General features: G+C 33.8%; 1 protein-coding gene across 1 annotated transcript in view; it reads left to right on the top strand.

Annotated features, from left to right (window-relative positions):
• The first annotated feature begins 1,364 nt into the window (after positions 1-1,364).
• LOC114296986 (uncharacterized) overlaps positions 1,365-16,633 on the top strand; it is a 115,655-nt gene continuing 100,386 nt past the window's right edge. The window contains exon 1 of the mRNA XM_082883719.1: positions 1,365-1,411. The gene's annotated coding sequence lies outside the window, so the exon portion shown is untranslated. The remainder of the gene's footprint in view (positions 1,412-16,633) is intronic.

Here is a 16,633-nt window from a genome sequence, read left to right as displayed (position 1 = left end):
AAAAAATGTCACTAATTTTTAACTTTTAGCGACAGTTTGAAAAATCCGTCACAGAAAAATGATACTAATTGTAAATTTTAGTGATAATTTATAAAAATCATGACAAAAAAAAGTCACTAATTGCTAATTTTTAGCGAAATATGCAAAAAATTGTCACACAATTATTTTAACGATAATTTTACTAGAACTTATTTTCAATAGGACTTGACGAAAATTAAGTCCAACTATTAGAATTTATTCATAATTTATTTATTTATTTTTGTGTTATCTATGAATTATTGAAGTGAAGAGTGCTTTGATTTCTTTCTATCAATATAACAATTCTTGATGAATTTGTGTTAGGGGCATTAATTTGACAATAATGTAAACCAACAAAAAAATAAATAAATTGCATGGAGAAGGGAAGTTAATGAGTTTGACTAGGAATGGCAACGGGGTGGGGCGGGGCCGGGGATCACCCTCCCCGTCCCCGATCCCCGATGGTGGAAACCCCCCCCGGTCCCCGGTCCCGACCCCGACGGGGAGCTCATCACTGCCCCCGTCCCCACCCTTTAACGGGGATCGGGTTTCCCCGACCCTGAAAAGTCCCCGACCAAAAGAAAAAAAAAATTCAGTTCCATAATTTCTTCAACAACAACAACAATCTGATGAGCTTAAAAAAAAAATCAGATCTTACATATATATATATATATAACAAATCTAATATATATATATAACAAATCGATCGATCGATCGATCGAGAGAGAGAGAGAGAGAGAGAGAGAGAGGAAAACAGTGGTGGAGTTGTGGTGGCTCAATCGGCGGAGGAGAGAGATCAGCGGAGGAGGGAGATGAGGGTGATCGGTGGAGGAGGGAGAGGGCGATCGGCGGAGGAGGGAGAGGAGAGAGAGGAGGGCGATCGGAGAGGAGGGAGAGGAGGAGGGTTTGAGAGAGAGAGATGAGAGACAGTGCAGTGATGAGTGTGTGAGGAGGTGCACAGTGTTGTAAGGGAAAGGTGGGTTTATATGTCTATATAAAGAGGGGGTAAAATAGTAATTTTACTTCGGGGAATTTCCGGGCTGGGGATGGGGACGGGCCGAGGCTTGAACACTGATCACCTTCCCCGACCCGAAACTGGTCGGGGATTTAATTTCGAATACCATCCCCGTCCCATAGGGGTATTTTTCGGGGAAAAACCATCATAATCGGGTCAGGGGATCGGGTCTCCGTCGGGTCGGGTTCAAATTGCCATCCCTAAGTTTGACAGGCTTGTCATGGGGTGGAAGTGTCTTGGTGAGCACATAGGTCAACGTCGTTTTTATTATTATGTTATATGGTTCAGAATTTTTATAAATGATAGGTTTTTTTATCTCTTGGTTTCTTGTCTTGCACAGCCAAGACGACCCTTTTTTCTTTCTTCTTCCAATTCTCAGTAAGTAACCATTGATTCATTCATTCTCTCTCTATATTAGTGGGATCATAAATTTTCAATTTTTGGGTTTATTATTAGATGAGACATGGTAATGAGATATAAAATTTAATGTGTGTTTCAGATTCATTTAAGACGGGTTTTTAAAAACAAAAATAATAATTTTTTTTTCTAATTGTGTTATTTATTTTCAAGTTATGTTAGGAATCCCAAATAATCTATCAAATTTTCTATCAAACTTGAGTATGGGACCCACACACATGTAGGTTTGTGTGGGTCTCACACCCATGTAAGAGATTTGATAGAAAATTTGATAAATTATTTGGGGTCTATAACATTTCTCTTTATTTTCTCATTATGGGCTATTTATTATTTTAAAATATGAGTTTTTCTCTTTCTACTTATTATTATTAGTTATTTCTTGTGTTAGATTATTAAACTAAAGTTATTCAGTTAGATGTAATTCTTATCGGAAATGATTGAGACCCCCCTCCATTACCCCCACCATCCCCACACACATGTGGGGGTTGGTGATCGGAGGAGCAGGAAAACAAAATAAAAAACAAAAAACTGGCCAATCATAGGCCAGAAGGGGTTGTAGGGGTGCCCTCTGTGGGGGTCCAAATCATTTTTCAATTCTTATTTTGCGTGGTTATCATTACACTTAAAATAATTTAGATCACACATTAATTTTTACATGTACATTTTTTGTAATTTTTGTGCATGTAGCTCATTAATGTTTATTGTATAATATCTTTCAATTCATTGACCAATCTCAATAATAAATTTTGATTGAATATTTACAGTCAATACCCAAAGAGAAAAGTTATGGATCATGAAAATTTTTTCATGAAAATAAGCATGAAAGATTTATGATCCTTGGATTACCTTGATTAGTGTGTGGTGCTTTATTCTAAATGTAATCCAAGGGTCACAAAGCTTTCATGATTATTTTCATGAAAGCTTTTTCATAATACCTAACATTGCCGATACCCAAATATTGAACTTCTTATCTTTTTATCTTATGCAAAAGCTCAATGGTGAAGAACAACAACAACGCAGATCCTCTTAACACTTTTTCTCAGCATTGGATGCTGATGAATATGGAGGTGATGGAAGCTGATTTCATGCAAATGATATTGAATGAAGAAATTGAAACCCAGAACAATTGTTTGGATGATGAGACAAAATTTGGGCCCATATCAAGTTCAAGAGATGATCATCATTTAATACAAGTAAACTTCACAAAGGATATTCATGATACTGAGAAGCTAATTCAAAAGAAAAATGAAGCTTATTCTCAAATTGCTGAAAAATTACTAAAAAGGACGGTATGCCAACCCTGTATAGCTTTTATCATTTTTACTTTTATTTATAAGTTTAGAGAGAGTTGGTCTGTTGGATGAGTCGCTTTCGTATCAAGCAACTAGTAGGATGTTTGAGTTTGAATCTTATCATTGTGCCATACAGTTTCTCTTTTATCTTTTTCCTCTCCTATTGGTCATATAATTTCTCATTTCATACTAGTCCGTATATGATGAAATTATGTAGTTATGATTATAGAATCAATATATTGTGGGATAATATGAATTTGATCATCCTAAGTGGACAACCACTTTTAAAAACTCATTTTAGGCTTTACAAAATAATCTTTATCATTATCTTTTGAGAATGAGATTTTCCAAGCTATATGTACTTGTAATGGACGTAAGGCTCTTGTCTCAGATCGTTTTAACTTCAACTTTATCAGCCAAAAAAAAAAAAAAAAAATTGGAATTTGATTAAGGATGATAACCTAAAACATAATTAATTAGTTGTCAAAATGGTTTCTAACTTTTTATCTTTTTTGAATTACCAAATAGGCGGATTGTAACTTTGTAATTTTAGCATAGGAACTATTTCAAATATCTATATCATCAGGAGGAATGAAATGGAGACTTCGCAGCAATTTTTGAAGGAATTTCGGCCTTCAAAGAACCCTAACCCTAGCCGAGGGAGAGACTCTTAGAGAGTTATAATTGGTAAAAGCTCACCACCTGGATACCATGTTATTTCAAAGTTCGAGCACTTACGACAACAATATTCAAATAGTTTTTGGGCATGGAAGCACCAAGTCGAGAATTTGCAAAATTGTCTCTCAGAGCTTCATCATTCAAAGAACCCATCCAAGTAAGGAGAGCTATTGGAACATACTCTCAAGAGGAACAACTCAATTGCTTTGTAAGTTATTTAAGCCTAAGTATTCCATTATTATAAAAAAAAAAAAAAAAAAAAAAAAAAAAAAAAAACTGATGTATACGTCTTAATAAGTGGATTTATTATCCAATAGTTCTTATAATAGTTAATAAAATTTTTCATCAAATACTGTTAAAAAAACATTACTAATTATTAATTTTCAACGACAAATGTCATAAAAAATGTTATTAATTATAAGCTTTAGAGACAGTTTAAAAAAAAATTGTTACAAAAAAGTCGTTAATTTTCAACTTTCAACAACAAATCGAAAAATTCGTCACAAAAACAGTTACTAATTGTAAGTTTTAGACAATTTATAGAAACCGTGACAAAAAAAGTCATTAACTATCAAGTTTTAGCGACGTATGCAAAAAATCGTAACAACAAACTATTTTTAGCGACGATGTTATAAAGACTTATGTTCAATAGGACTTGATAGGAATTAAGTTTAATTATTAGAACATATTGGTAGTTTACCTTTTCAAAAAAGATAAATTATAAAAACAACCTTCGAATTTACTTAAAATATAGATTGCTCATTATAGTTCTACAAATTACATTACGCTAGTTCAAGTTTTTAATCATATAATAAATAACTCATTTTATTGATAAATCATGAAGTCAATTAATAATAAATGACCCCTTTTTTAATGATATTAAAAATATATTTGACATAATAATTCAAGTAATATTATTATTGTATAGTATAGAGTAGTTATAAATTTTATTTTTTCTGCTAATTTTGTTATACAAAAAATTCTGATAAGGGGGTATTGTAATTTCTAAAATTATATGACTCAATCCGTATTTTAAATAAATTTAAAAAATATATATTTGTAATTTATCCTTTTAAAAATGTTGAGTTGAGGTTTTTCCTTTTTCTTTTTTTTTTGGTGGAGGGAGAGGGGATTAAAAGTATCATATTTTCAATGTCACGTTCACGTCTTAAATTTTCAGACAGTGTTGAATAACGTTCTTATATAATTAAGCTAAAGTAGTTAAGGCAATAATAGAGGTGGAGTTTCTTCCTAGTTGAGCTAATTTTAATGTTTAAAGTAATAAATTATTTTTCAAATATGAGGAGTGGACATGAGCCCAATAACTAGCTGAGCCCGCTCAAGCTTGCTCATAATTTATAGCGTTTGGGATTATGGGTTAGGCGCCTAAGGTTGGGTTGGACACTTTTTTAGGCTAGGTTATAATGTGGACCAGACTTGAGAAGAGTGCTTCAAACACAGAAAATCACATGTTTAAATTATAGGGAGATTTACGCGTAGAACTTATTTATTATCTAATAGATCTTATAATAATTAATGATATTTTTTATCAAATATTATTACAAAATACCAATAATAGTTAGTTTTCAGAGATAATTCAAAAATTTTATCACAAAAAAATATCACTAATTATAAATTTTTAGCAACAATTTAAAAAAATTATCACAAAAAAGTCACTAATTTTTAATTTTCAACGGCAGTTTGAAAAATTCATCACAGAAAAAGGTCATTAATTGTCACTTTTAGTGACAATTTATATAAATAAAAAAAAATTGTCAATTTTTAAAGACATACAAAAAAATTGTCACAAAAAATTATTTTTAACAACGATTTTACTTGAAATTATTTTTAATAGAACTTATTGGTAGTTTATCCTAAATTTTATATAATGCAATATATTTTTATAAATGTGTATATTTATATGTATGTTTTGTATTGTTTTTAGTTTTTAGAACTATAAATTATGTATTACTAGTTAGGTAAAGAATTAGTTATAAAATTTGATCTAAAAGGTTGGAACAACTTAAACGGCACCCAAATGATTAAATTAATTATAATTTTATTTTAAAATATGAAAATAATATTTATATTAAATAATGTCCGGACCATGTGGCAACTTGTGATTTTTATTTCATTTTGGAACAAACTTGGAAATAAAATATAGGCCCAATCTCTGGCTGAGCCAAATTTGAGAGATCATTATGTAATACGGGCCTAGCCCAAACCCACCCAAGCCGAACTTGAACCCATGTTCACTGCTAAAATCAAGTTTGTTATATTTGTAATTGAGCTAATTATAGCGTATAAACTGAGAAATTATGTTCCAAACAGTAATAAAAAAGATTAAGAAAATCATTGGCAATTTTAAGTAAATTTGTTTTGAATTTAAAAAGGAATAATTACAAAGACAATAAATAATGTGGAATTATGAATTGCAGGTAAAGATTTTGAACTATAAGATGCAACACTCACTACAAGAAAAAACACATTCGGCGACCAAATTTCCCGACTAAAAAGAATTTGGTCATTGAAAGTATAGCTTTCAGCGACTAAAAAAGCATTAGTAGCCAATTGTGAAGCTTTTTGGCGACTAAACAAATTTAGTAGCCAAAAGTCTACAATTGGCGGCCAAAAATAAGTTTAGTCGCCAATTATATGGGTTTTACCGACTAAAACATTTTTAGTAGCCAAAAGTATAGTTTTTGCCGACTAAAAAAAAATTAGTAGCCAAAAAGTCAACAATTGGCAACTAATTATAATTTTGGTCGCCAATTATGTGGGTTTTACCGACTAAAACATTTTTAGTAGCCAAAAGTACAGTTTTTGCCGACTAAAAAAAATTTAGTAGCCAAAAAAGTCTACAATTGGCGACTAATTATAAGTTTGGTCGCCAATTATGAGGGTTTTACTGACTAAAACATTTTTTAGTAGCCAAAAGTAAGTTTTTTGACGACTAAAAAAAATTTAGTAGCCAAAAAGTCTACAATTGGTGACCAAAAATATGTTTAGTAGCAAAAAGTGGTATTTTTTAGCGCGAAAGTCTCTTCGACTACCAAAATATGTTTGGTCGCTAAAAATTAAATTTTTATTTTTATTTTGCTACTAAATAATTTATTTTTACATGAATTATGTCAATAAAAATAATTATTTTTATACATATACTTTTATATTAATACGGGTCTATGTACTATATAACTAATATTTATTACATATATAATCATGTAGTGTTATAGAGGCATAGTGGGATGTGTGTGGTACATAAGGCTAATGGTGTGGGAGGTTAGGGGTTTGAGTCTTTATAAGAGCGGATGCAAAGCTTAACAATGAATTATTTTTTTTTACAGATGAAGCTTTTGGTGACTAAAAATGTTGGTCGTCGTTTGGTAGCTTTTGGCGAATAAAGATTTTGGTCGGCGATTCCTTGACTATTGGCGACTAAAACATTGGTCGGTGAATGTATGATTTTAAAGAAATATAATTGACTATTGGCGACCAAAATTTTGGTCGCTAAAGACTTGCTTTTTGCCGACCAAAGGTTTTTAGTCAGCAAAACCTTTCCCGACAGATTTTTGGCGACAAATGTAGCGACCAAAATTTTTTGTCGCAGAATGGCTTTGGCGACCAAAAAACAGACAGTTGGTGACCAATATTTTAGTAGCTAAAAGTGACTTTTTTTGTAGTGACTGCAGTAACAGTCTTGCAGAGGAGAAGAAGCTTCTTAGAGAGATAAAATAGAATGAAGCAAAAATGGATAATATTAAACTTAATAATAATAGTAATAATAATAATAATGTTAATCATGCTTCAGAAGTTGCACAAATTCGATACTATTTGGGCCCCAAAAAAGATATTCAGGATTATATTCAAGTAAGATATTTTTGTGAAGGGTTGTTTTATTTTTAAAAGGCTTTACAAAATAACTTAAGGTCAGAAAATAAGTTAGAAACTATTTGAGTTATGGAAATTTTATTTTAAAATGGCTTGAGTTTTATGAAAAAATCTCACATGTATATATATGTATTTGTTCTTATTGTAGTTTATACGCAATGAATTGAAAAGACTACGGAAGGAAGATCGAAAACATACCGCAAACATTCAACATCCAAAGCAAGAATTAAAGGCTATAGAAAGTGATATTAGTTCTCTACAGAATAAACTAGCAAATATAAATAGAGAGAAATATGAAGCATATGAATGCATTCTTCAACTCAAAAAGAAGGGTGATGATATGTTATTGTAATTAATATGAAGCATATGTAAGCAATTGTAACTGTTATCTTCAATAATCAACTCGAAATCATCTTGTTCATCATTTGTCAAAAGGCAAACATGACAAAGGCACTTGAAACTTGAAAGACCAAAAAGCTGGAGATTGAACAACTTATAGTTTTTTTTTTTTTTTTTTTGGCACGCAACAACTTATAATGTTGTCACACACAAATTCAAAAATGGCTTAAAAAAAGTACCAAACAAGTGCATATTTTACATTTTTTGGCTTTTATAAGCAAGTGAATAGCAAATTATGTAGTAATAATCATAGGTCAAGTCTAATGCATCTGCGTAAACAAGGGTCATAAGTATACGGGCAAGCCACATCACCCCGAAATATGAATTTATGAATGCATCCTTGATAATGAAAAATTAGAAACATGTGAGTGAGAAGCAAGTGGCATAGAACAAGGATGCGGTTGCAATAAAAAATTTCAAGGGCAACGAAATGTGAAAATCGTTGCTATTGAACCATGACAATTGCACTAAAAGTTGAGTTCCCAAACCTGATAAAGAAGCAACCAAACTTCCTCCAATGTAAGACATGAACAACTGCAGATCTTGTTGTCCATTTATTGCTTTTGTGAAAAAAATTGGTAGGCCATTTTCTTGATCGAAACCACTAGGGATAGTAAAAAGTGTAGCGTAATTGACGGTGCCAATTATGGTGGAAACAATCATATCAAGCTACTATTAATATCTTTGATTACTTTCTCAGCTTCCTTCGTCATGTCCTGTACTCTTTCTCAAATACTTCTTTGCTATCTTCCCATCAATGTTTCGATGATGTATCAAATGTGGATGACAGTCATTCTGTACACGCAGTGGAAATCCAAGGAAACCGATCAAGAGGACAATATTAAAAAGGAATTGAAGAGTTTCTAACATTAATGCTTTAGATTGTAACTTATCTCAAGGTTAATTATAACAAGACCTTCTCAACTATTAACGAATATTACTTTGATCTCTTAACTATGAACTTATATATTTTTATCTCATCAGTTATAACAAATCATACAACTGTCTCCCCTTTTGGAGGGGGTAAAAGTGACATGCACTTTTGTAGTTGAGACGATCAAAATATACAAGTTCATAGACAAGAGGCAAATAATAATTGACAGAGAGGGTCATAGTGTAATTAACCCTTTATGTTACCACACCACCACTACTACCTGCACTACTACTATTATTATCCAATGCATATCTACTACTGGATCAGGATCCCGTGTCATAAATCTCTCTGCAATAATCTTGTTGTACTGATCTAATGTTTTATGTTTAAAATTTAGGTTGTGTGATTTTAAAAAATGTGATATAATGTCATTTTACTTTAATTTTAAACTCAAGTTGTTAGATTATGTATTTTGCTATAATTAAAAGCACAAAATCATTGTAAAAAAATTACAGTAAAGGATCCTTGGATCTCTACTATAGCTACTACTAGTATTGCAAGTTAATATATATATATATATAGCTCAGGGAGAGTACCTTAAACCAAAACACATCCCACGTCATTCGGTTTACAGGTCCGAAAGGATCTCGAGGAAAATGATCTTTTTTGTACTTGTAGGCTGCAAGATACAAAATAGTGTTCCCAATGATTATCAACATCGGCCATCATTCTATCTACGTGATTAACAGTCTTCTTCAAGTGGTCATAGAGAATTCTATCTTTCAGTTGTGCCACTATGTGTAGTATATTTCTTCCATTCTCATCAAATGTAGTCGCAACATTAGGGAATTTTTCAAGGATTTCCTCTACCATCTCATTTATTCTTCCACTTCGGTGATAAAGTGGCATCTTCAAAACAGTGGACTGCATACACATGTAAATTTCACAATTTATGTAATTAATCCAATCATTGTCTTTTTCTATCAGCTTTTTTCTTAGCTCTCTTGCAAGCACATGCTTTTGCTTTGCATCTTCAATTGGTTTAATCCAAGCACAAGATTCATAAGTGAAAAATCTAGAAATCCCCTAGATGTTGATTTGTGATTATGTATCAATTTTAAGCAGAATATAACAATCCCAATCAAACAATCAAGACAAAGAGACACAGCGATTTAACGTGGAAAAAACCACAATTGGACACCTCCAACTGTGATCAAAAAACCACGGGCAACAGCCACAAGAACAATCCACTAAGAAGAATTAAAGGAATTACACAGGTATACTCTCAATTACCTAGCGAATCCACAACGCCTAATTGAACCAACCTCTATGTGCCTCTTCCAACCCCATCTTCACCACGGAATTGTCTTTCTGATGAGCCACTCCGGATTCCACCAAAGCTTCAGGCTCGAATTCTTCAGAATCCACAACTGAAGAATAACTCTCTCTTTTGTGTATAACAAACAAACCTTTGATGTACTCTCTTTAGATCATGAGTTGAATACTCAATAAAAACATCAAAGAAAACTCCCAAAGTATCCCCAGATATAAACCCTAGAAACCAAAAAGAAGATCTGGAGCAGTTATCCTAAAAATCTGACCCAATACGCGAATTTATAGAATCTGTGCCGCGATCTCCGCTCGAGCTCAACACAGCCCGCTCGAGCGGACTGACCAAAAACTGCGTGCGAATAAACTGAGATGCGCTCGAGCGTAGGAGAATCCGCTCGAGCGTAAAATCACACCTTCCAGTATTTTTACAGGCGACTGCAGAGATGCTGAGAGCTTCCAATCCCCGCTCGAGCGTCCCTTTCCCCGCTCGAGTGGGAAGGCCAAAAATGGAAAAACTGGAAAAAAATAACATGATCTGACAGGCAACTTTGAATGCATTTTTGCATTTTGCTTCGGGGGCGCTGCCCCTCGACCCCGCCGTGGCGCTGCCCCGGACCCGCCAAGGGGCGCTGCCCCCTCGACCCCCGCGAGCTGACCGGGCAGCTCGATCCCCGTCATAATCAGCGAAGTGGCAATCTTGAAAGCTTTATCATCACAAACTTCTCTGAAATGCTTGATTCGGGTTGGATTCGCATCTAACAACTCATAGCCTCACTGAAATAAAAATGCGAATAAAATTACAACTCAAAGGAGTTTTGTCAAACGGGATTGCCAAGAAATAAAACCTAACAATAAGAAAAAAAGAAGACAACAAAGAAGCATTAAATAATAATAATTACTTGATATACATATAGTAAAATGATAAGCTAGGCAAACCATCAATTGTCTAGTGAATTTTTCTTTAATTTCTAGTGAGGACTGATGACAAACAACAGAAAGCAAAGTCGGCAATGATTCATATCAGGATCATAGCCATTTTTATTCTGTAGTCTGATATCATGCGTTTTGTTCAATTATCCACAACATTTTTTCTTTTTATTTATTTATTTATTTATTATTTAACATGTAGCAAGAATTTGTGAATTGTGGGCACAGAAAGCACCCCAAATTTCATATTTAACTGTATTCCAAAACTGCGAATAGCGCATAATTGAAGATTAAGAGCAGCGAACCTGTGATGATCCTTCTGTATCCTGTAACAAAACACCATTGCAAAATAATTAATAAGACAAACGAAAAAGTTGGGCCTTTTTTTATCAATAAAGTAAAGACATTCCCATTCAGCACAATTTCCTGCATACTTAACTTGCCAGGATCAAACCCACAACACTAGTCAAAATTGGCTTTTTCTTTTTTTCTTTTTTTTTTAATTTTTGGGTAAACTATATTTAGAAAAAATATGGCACATGTCCTTGCGTTATATAAATGTCTGTACATAGAAAAAAAATAAAGGAAAATAATATAATACCTGACATGTTTCTGTATACTATCATGTTTCTTTTCTCTACAAAATTTATTGTTTATCTAAAAAATAATATTACCTGGCATTAATTTGGATAACAAAGTCCCAATTCCTTGATTTAGAGAGATCATGTAGACTCTCACGCGGGTCTTCCATGTCACCAGCAGTTTTTGAAACAATAACCACAGATGGAATACCTGCTCAACAACAAAAACAAATAGTCATCCCCAGGTGTCTTTTCAATTCAAAACTTTAATTAAATTGTTAAATCAATTTGAAATAATGAACCTGTTTTCATAATCATAATGTGGAGACTACAGAACATAATATTTAGAAGCAGATCATTCAACGTCTCTTTCATCATTAGCACAAATAATTAAATAAGTAAATACAATAAAATAAATAAGAATACACGTATATTGTATACATAAAAGAAGAAAGAAGATATTAAGCCAAAAAGTGGCGAATTGGTGGAGTTAATTGAAATAAGGGATGCTTTCGGGGTGAAGTTATTTTATTCTCTAACTGAATTTGCAGTAGATGATTTCATCCTCTTGTTTGTTGGTATTGAATTTTCTATTTCTTGCTCCATTTTTTATTTTTTTATTTTTTTATTTTTGCAGGTGTTGTTTCATTCTCTGACTGAATTTTTAGTAGATGATTTTTTTATTTTTTTTCATGGGTAAATTTCACTAGTAGTCTATGTAGTGTAGCCCATGTTTCAATATATTCCCTATTATTTCAATTTATCCTCCAATTTTTTCCATGTTGTATCAATTAAGGACAATTAATAGCAGCCAATCAAATTCTCAATGGAAAATGGTCCCATGCATGTAAGTGACCAATTTCCAAGGGCATAACGGTCGTTTTCTCAACTTAATCTCTTTATCTTAACAAATAAAAAATGTTCATCTTGTCTAACCATGTCTTCACCACACCAAATCATTCCTTCCTCTCACTCTTCCTCACCCCACAGCCACAACCACCCATTCTTCATCCATGGCCGACTAGCCTCTCCTCCTTGTCCAGTAACCACCCACCTTATGGTCAACCATCCCATCCTCTTGTTAGCCAATGACCGCACACTTCCTCCATGGCCGACCACCCCCACATTCTTCTTGGCCATCAACCACCCCTTCTTCCTTAGCCAACAACCACCCACTACTACCATCCTACCTCTCCTCCACTACCCGCCAACCAACCTAAAACATTTTCCACCCATCAACTAGCCACCAACACCATAGACTACCACACCTCTACGCACATGATCACCCCTAAAACCCCCTTCCATTGCCATCGAAACTGCCACTACCAATCAACCAATGATCACAACAAAAAACTACCAGCTGCTACATTCCCCCTTCCCTAGCCACCACTCTCTCCTTCACATCTCCCCATTCCCCTAGCATCACCACCACTACAATATTGAACCACAACCATCAACCAAAACCAAACCAAACCCACAAGATTTCACTAATAAAAAAAGCCTCTAACATAATCAATTTTGTGACAAATAAATAAGTCTCTAGCATAATCAACTCTGGGCAGCCGACTCCATTTGATGGGACTTAAGACTTGGTTTGATTTAGTTTATAATCAACTTTAGGCAGACACCCAACTCCATATTCAAGACATGTGAAACTAGTGAAGGTAGGCAACTTAGTTTAAGACTAAAAGGTGTTTGTTGTGCTACCTCATCAATAAAGATTTTAATTTTATCATAGGAATGGAACATTAGTTCTACACACCCAAATTTCCAATGACATTACAGCAATAGCCAAGCTTGTCATCATCACTCACTAAGAATGGAAAACAAGATTACACAGAAGATTAATAATTTCATTTTTTCTTTCTCCTTTAAAGATATTTCTCAGCAATTGAAGGGAGATTGAGAAAAATTATACCTAAGTTTGGGGGTGTTGGCTTTGGTGTTAGTGACTGGATCACATGTAACCCCAAAACCCTAGCCCAATGTTGCAAACATTAGTAGCTTTGGGGTTGAAGTGATGAAACGAGAGAGAGAGAGAGAGAGAGAGAGAGAGAGAGAGAGAGAGAGATTATTGGGGGTAAGTGGTGAGGAAGATGATGGCTGGATTTGTGGTTGTTGTAGGTGGTGTGGAAGATGTAAGTGAATGACCAAGAGATGCAAATAAGTCTTACAATTCGTTTGTATAGACTGATTTGGCGAGAAAGAAGAAAAATGTTAAGAAAATTTTGGTTTATAAATTTGAAAAAATTTTGAGAGGGGAAAGAGAAATGCGTGTGTAATGTAATTGGAATGAAAAATGATTTGTAGCTTGAAAATCTTTCGGCTCGAATGGCCCGACTGTCCAAAACGACATCGTTTTAGGCAGTGCTTTCTTCCCCCCTATTAAATCTCTGAAACAGGGACAAAATAGAGGGACGCAGAGAGAGGAAGAGGAAGAGAAAGAGAAAGAGAGAGAAGAGAGAGAGCTCCACTAGGGACTCCACTGAGTTTCTTCTTCTTCTTCTTCTTTTTTCAGGGTTTGAAATCGATCGATTTCATCGAACTAGATGGATATGGATTTCACAAAATCGATGGATGTTGATGATGATGATGTTGTTGATAATGATGATAATGATGATGATGTTGTGATGAAGATGTTGTTGATGAGGATGATGTGTTGGTGAAGGTGTTGATGTTGATGAAGATGATGTGTTAGTGAAGGTATTGTTGTTGATGAACCAGCTTCCTGTTCTCTCTCTTTGTTCTTCATCTTCAAAAAGAAAAGAGAGAAAAAAAATTTTAAAAAATTCCAAAACGACGTCGTTTTGGACTCGAGCCGTTCGAGCCGTCTTCTTTTTGAGCTACCAATCGGAACTGAATTGGAATATAATTATATTTTATTTTTTTTAATTATAGCCTCGTTTGGTAAGTGGCTTTTTTAGTCAAAAAGTCAAAAAATTACTAAAAAAATAAAAAAGCCAACAACTTATATCAAAAAGTCAAAGATTCCCTTTTCTCTCTACTTTTTTGCACATCTTTTCGTAAAAAACTAAAAAGTCATCCCAAACATACTAAATTTTTTTACATCATATTTTAGCCAAAAAGACAAAAAGTTATTAAAAAGACTATTCCCAAACGAGGCCTATATTTGATTTATAAACTTATGAAGAGATTTAGAAATATAAAAAAAAATGTAAAATGTAAGTAAACTATAATTATATTTCATTTATATTTTATTTGCGGTTTTTTTTTCTTCAAATTATTCTCCAAGTCTATTAACTAAATGAGTCTTAGCTATTTGGATGCTTAACTAAACGGTAAATTACTACCGAGGTTGGTGGCGTAGTGGTGAAAACATTGCCTTCCCACAGTAGTGAGTTAAGTTCGACTCCTAGGGAGCATGGAATTCTAGATTTTCTAGTGGCTCTCTTCTGAGATATCGTGTATTCCGATCGAACCTTGGCCCTGCTAGGGGGTGGTTAATGATGTCACAACCCAAACCCGCCTCTATAGATTTTGCATCATAACCGACCAGTAATCCTGGGATTACCCAAGGCCTCTGAACAAATTAACTTAATAATAAGAGGTTACGGATGCAGATATAAAAACATATGTAGTCCAGAGAGCTGTGCAAACATACATGATATGCATTCTTTTCCTTCAAAACATGATCAATTGAGACGTTTGGCACCAAAACATGGTGAATTATTAAACATAGCCAAGGTAAGAACTTGCATGTGAGAATTTCTTAGAAAACATGTCCAAGATGCCATGAGATGCACATGCATGCATGAATTGGTTCCCAATTCCATCATTTAAGTTCAATTCACATGTTAATTCACCTCCTTCACTTGATTTCACATACTTAACACCTCAATTACATAACTAAAGGGTTGAACTCTTACCTTTAAGTCTTAATTTGAAAGAATTCCTAGCTGTTCCTTCCAAAATTCTTTGTTGGCAATGCAAACATCGGGCTACAAAATCTGCAATGCTCTTCTTCATTCTGGGCCACCAGAAATTCTGTTTCAAATCAAGATACATCTTTGTATTTCCCGGATGCGTAGCAAATTTAGAATTATGAGCTTTAGTCATAACACGCTTTCTCAAATCAAAACAATTCGGCACACAAAGTTTAATCTAAAATTTCAACACATCGTTTGCCAATATAAATCCCGGCCTTGGTTTTGAGTCCATCTTATCCATAATCTTTTTTAGAAATTCATCTTGCAGTTGCTTCTCTCTGATCTCTTTGATGATTACAGGCTGAGCAGAAGTGGCGGCTAAGATCCTGCTCTGTTCACGCATCACAACCTCAATCTCATTCTTTTCCAGGTCACATAACAATCTTTCTGGCCGGTGAGTAAACATGACAAATTCTCAATGGATTTTCAGCTCAATGCATCTGTAACGGTATTTGCCTTTCCTAGATGATATAAAATTTGTAGATCATAGTCTTTGATCAATTCCAACCATCTTCTCTATCTCATGTTCAATTCTTTTTGGGTAAAGAAGTATTTTAAACTTTTATGATCGGTATATACCTCACAAGTTACACCATACAAATAGTGTCGCAAAATTTTCAAGGCAAACACCACAACTGCTAGTTCAAGGTCATGTGTCAGATAGTTCTTTTCATGTGGTCGGAGTTGCCGAGAAGTATAAGCAATCACCTTACCATTTTGCATTAACATACAACCCAAACCTTTATAAGTTGCATCATTGTAAATTTGAAACTCATCAGTACCATTAGGCAAAGTTAAATTGGTGCAGTTACTAATTTTTTCAACTCTTGGAAGGCAAACTTTCTTTGATCGTTCCAATCAAATGATATATTTTTCTGAGTTAACTGGGCCAAAGGCATAACAAGTTTTGAAAAATCTTTCACAAATCTTCTGTAGTTGCTTGCAAGTCCCAGAAAACTTCTAACTTCTGCCACATTAGTTGGTCTTGGCCAGTCCACAATGGCTTCAACTTTCTGAGGGTCAACAGAGATACCGTCTTTATTGATTACATGTCCCAAAAATGCCACACTGTCAAGCCGAAATTCACATTTGGACAATTTTGCATTCAACTTCTTTTCTCTTAAAATCTGTAAAGCAATTCTCAGATGATTCTCATGTTCTTCCCTGCTTTTAGAATAGATTAGTATGTCATCAATGAATATAATAATAAATTCATCAAAAAATTATTTGAACACCCTATTTATTAAGTCTACGAAAGCTGCAGG

The sequence above is a fragment of the Camellia sinensis genome, chromosome 8 (genome assembly GCF_055761805.1).
Source record: "Camellia sinensis isolate YWXY chromosome 8, ASM5576180v1, whole genome shotgun sequence".
In the NCBI taxonomy this organism is placed as follows: domain Eukaryota; kingdom Viridiplantae; phylum Streptophyta; class Magnoliopsida; order Ericales; family Theaceae; genus Camellia; species Camellia sinensis.
Note: the sequence above shows the minus strand (reverse complement) of the source record. Positions and strands in the feature narration are given on the sequence as shown.